Source organism: Diadema antillarum, unplaced genomic scaffold (genome assembly GCF_040938485.1).
Source record: "Diadema antillarum isolate AM-2024a unplaced genomic scaffold, OU_Dant_1.0 seq00000933_RagTag, whole genome shotgun sequence".
Classification (NCBI taxonomy): Eukaryota; Metazoa; Echinodermata; class Echinoidea; order Diadematoida; family Diadematidae; genus Diadema; species Diadema antillarum.
In genome coordinates this window covers 1-4,855 of record NW_027271784.1, presented here as the reverse complement: position 1 = coordinate 4,855, position 4,855 = coordinate 1, and positions in this window count along the sequence as shown.

Sequence of the window (4,855 nt, the reverse complement as noted above, 5' to 3'; positions counted from 1 at the left end):
TCAGTTGTCTGATTACAAAGCAGCAATGCTTGTGAAATACTCGTTAGATTCCAGGGATGGATCCAGGAATTCCATAAAGGGGAGGCGCCTTTACAAAACTAAGGGGGGGGGGGGGAGGTGCACGTGCCCCCACCATTTTTTCTTTTTATTTCTTTTTTTAAAACGAAAAAATAAAGAAGGGGCGCGCACATGGTACGCCCCCCTCTGGATCCACCACTGGATTCCCTATGTCATATGATAATATTTCTTGATTTGTACAATATAAAGATACATTGACTTTAAAACAGTGCAACATGAAACTGTCCCATCATTTTGAAGATTGTTCTCAAGACCATCTTCGAAACAAGTTTTGAATCTTGAATGTTTTGATACAGTCAGTTCGTTGTTTCATGTAAATTGACTGTGAAATATTGGTTAATTACCTTTTGGCAAGATTGAACTGAAGCGCCAGTGTTTAAGTTCATATGATACAGCCTTTACTGAACTCTCACTTTCATTTCTGATGTCCCATTTTCTCCTCTTCTTTTCAGCCATTCATCGAAGCTGATCAAATTGTTCATCAGCTTTTCCCTCCAAGAAAGTATGCAGTGATTGTTCCCTTTGTAGCTGGTGGTGTAGCGTTACTCATTGTTGGTAAGTGAAATCAGAGCAGATCATGGAGACAGTGTGGTGCACATATCTACAGGGGTGATGGAACATTTTACAGGATGGAACCGTTGGAATTTCATGGGTGTTGTGATAATTTTACTCCAATTTTATGTCAAGTTTTTTTCAGACTTATTTTATTTAGAAATGTATTTACTTTTTTAATGTGCTGCTGTCCCAGTCCCTCAATCCCCTAGTTCTGTGGCCCTTGATTCATATACTTAGAAAGATCATATCTTCTAGCAGGGCTGCCAACTCTCACGCATTGAGCGTGAGACTCACTCATTTTGGTCCTTTCTCACTCTAAAACTTTATTTCATTTACATGCATTTCTATTGATCTCACTCATTTTGACTGCTAAATTATAGCATTGGCCTATGGGAGTCTCACTCTCAACTAGTTTCCAGTGTTGGCAGCCCTGACTAGGCATACCACAAAACAGCAACAAATAAACTTATACCTAAGTGCAATAGTCATCTTTTGTCGTAAAGCAATAAAATTTCATATTTAGATAGGAATCAGCAGAAAGTTTAGCATTGATATACAATGTATTGATTATGAATGTCCAGATATGATTGTGACTATAACTGTAACTATAACTATAACTCAGGGCCGCCCACTTTTTTTTTTCACCATACAAAGGAATACATATGGTGTCACCACTTTGGTGTCACCACATGTTATGAGTCTTATTTGTCCAGGTATACAAGAGTATTCAAGCCTGAATACACTGTAGAATGTTGCAAAAATTACAATTTTAAAACAAAATGTATCAACTTGCCTGTTATATGATTTACAAAAAATGAATATAGAATACAAGAATATTGAAAAAAAAAAAAGATATTGTGCTTTTATTTGATGCATGTTATTCTATAAAATGCAAATTTTGGAGGTGCCCCATCCAAATACCCACCCTGGCCTAGCTACAAATGTAGGGTTAGTATCTGAATACAGATTTGTTTATTTGTACACTCTCTTAAAAGAGAGCATCTATCAAAATTCTTGTTGTACTGACTTGTACAAGTCCTCAATAAACTGCCTCCATGGTGTGGTGACTCTCAACACAAAATCTCTTCATGTACATCATGTGCTGTGAATAAGATTATCTGAATCAGCAACTTTCGAATTGAAAATACTTCTGACTGTTTCTCTTTTCTTGGTCTTTTCTAGGTCATGTCATCCTCTTCATGATGTTCTTCACAAAGCCCAAGAAGTCATAGCGATTCTTCAAATGTTATACATTTTAATATTCAAGGGATCTGCCAAGAGAGTACATGTACCTGATATTTTTAATATCTGTTGCAATATTGTAAATAATGAAGCTTTACTATTTCACATAGTTCAACAACACAAACCGATACACACACACACACACACACACACACACACACACACACACACTTCAGGGTGGCGGGAGATAGAATCTAACCTCCCTGCACACTGTGAAATGCACATGGTATTGCGAGATTTTTTTTTCATACCAACACATGCATTGGTACAGAGTGAGGTGCTGCAAGCAGCTTTTCACATTATAAATGAATGCACACACAAAGACAGATGTACATGTACATGTGTATATGCAAAACAGTAATAACCAGTGTAGAAGTGGCTTGCAGTACTTCAAACATATGATGATTCATTGGACTGGCCTTTTCCTGTAAATATTCAGGAATAGATGTGATTTCATAATGATACATGTATGAGTACTGAAAGAATTCACCAATGGGACAACCAACTTACTGAGGAATGGACAAGAGGTTTTCCCTCTGAGTCTATCTTGACCCAGGTGTATGAACTGGTTACCTGGCAACATTGTGTAATGGCAGGACCCTCTAGAAGATACAGAAAAGGCCATCAGTGGTAATATATGTAATAACTTAGTCTGTCATTGTAGTGATGAGCATAATATTGTGACTTATCAACGTGCTACTAACTGTGATGAAATCGGAGACTAAATTTAACAAGCCTTGAAATGAGATGATTTGTCTAAAAAACTGAAAATACTTGAGTGGAAAAAGCTTGATATCTTCATTTTAACATTCTGTCCAAATGTCAGAGGTTTAGAATGTTCTAAAATTTGAAACTTGTCAGGTTTTTTTTTTTTTCTAGGCAAATTGCCAAAATCTTTTAATATCTTGAGCTGTTGGATGGAGTTCACAAGGGTAGTTTAAAACAGGCTTGACTGTCAATACAGCCAACTCCCATTTTAACAAAGTCCTCACAGTTTTCTTTCTTTTGAATCGAAATTTCATTATGTAGTTAGATAGCAAAGTTTACAAAGATGTGTAGATGTAGTTTTGGGACATGGATTTGTACTTTGTTGTAACAAGAATTTTGTTATAACCACATTCATTATAAAGGGAGTGCACTGTTTTCTCCAAAGAGTGTGAATCTGCTCGCTAGCTTCCTAACTGTGAGTGTGATTTTTGTATTTGAAAATGGAATGGGAGAAATTATGTTTCACTGGAAAGTCTAAAGAATTAAAAATACCAAATCAGGAAATCCATGTTGGACTTCTATCAATCTGTGCATTGATTCAGTTTTTGTGTCTGATAGATGCTACATGTATTGTACAGGAGATGTAACATTAATTGCCAGAATATCCCTATTTGAAATGCTCAGTTGAATAATAAATACATTGTACAAATAATTACATTTTCTCTCTGTTTTTTTTCTGAAAACGAATGTTGCCTGAAATACTTCAATAGCCAACACTTCTTCAGTCTTGATTTTTCTTTTGCAACTAAAGTCAAAAGCAAACAAACAAACAATGATCTTTGTATGCACACAGAAAATTGATGAAAACTGATGAAAGAGTGTAATCTTGTTAGCCTGAACTAATCATAGTTTTACAACAATGATTATACTTGTGTCATGTTATACACTGTATCCCAGAAATATATGGCTTACATGTACATGTACGTACATGCCTTTTCTTTACTGTACATGTGTTACAAGTGACCATTGATAAAATTTGGACAAAGACATATATTTTTAAATGGAAACCATGTCATCTTTGTCTCTTTTCTTCATTCTATTTGTTTTGTATTAAATTCTGCTGTTGTTCATGTCTTCATACATCACTGACAATCATCACTCAGCTGAACAACCACACATTCCAACATCATGGGGCATTACAATCTTGACGTGGGTTCCAAGCTGAATGCATTTATGTCAAAGAGTATAGAGGCTACGCTAAGAGGGCGTACTCTCGCGATTTCGCACGCAAACGGGTGTAATACGCCATGGAGCCCAACGGCGGCCATTTTAGTACATGTAATAATACCTTAACACGTAAGCCTATGGGGCAAACCCTACCTTCCTTTCATGTTCTTCATTTTAAGGAAACACACAGCGGTGAAATTGTGCTTCAGACCTCAAATTATCAGCAGAAGTATATTTTCTGTCGATACGTCAAAAAATTTGAAGAAATGTCATTACTTTTTAATTTGTAGTCCCTCAAAGTTTGTTTTTGAGCTGACAAACGCCGTCTATCTCTTTCTCCCTCGGGCTACTTTAGCTCAAACTTTGTGGGACTGCATATTGGAAATAAATGACATTTCTTCAATTGCATTTCATGATTAGACAGGAATGATACTTCTGTATGACAAAACGAGGTCCTAAGTACATCTCTTCCCCTGTATGCCCCCTAAAAATGGGGAAAAATGAAAGGGAGACAGAAATAACTACTATAACGACACTGCTATTATCACGTAATATACGCCCTCTATCGGTCTGTTAGCTAATGGCGTCCGTATTTCGCCCATGAGCGTACTATGCGGATTCGCGGAAGTAAGCCCTCTTTTGAATAGCGTAGCTTCTAAACTCTTTGATTTATGTTACACACACCTTGGCTCGCCATAAGGTGGCGTTATTTCTATAACACTGTTGAGTAGGGACAAAAAAAAAAGTTTCATATAGGCATATTCACAGAGGACAACCAATGCATTTCTGTATGTCATGTTCTATGAGGTATGTTTCTTTTCCATCAATTCTGGCTTTCAGTTCCTGGAAGGCAAAGTGTGAAACAGTCTTATTTCTGTCTGAATAACTTTAAAATACTGATCAGCCACATTTTAGGATTTGAGACTGCGAGCATAATTGCATTTGAACAACAACCAATAAAAAAACAAGGCAAGAAATGTTAATGTCAAGATTAAGTGTACGAAAGTACCTATAGGCCCTACATGGCAATTATGAGTCAATGACA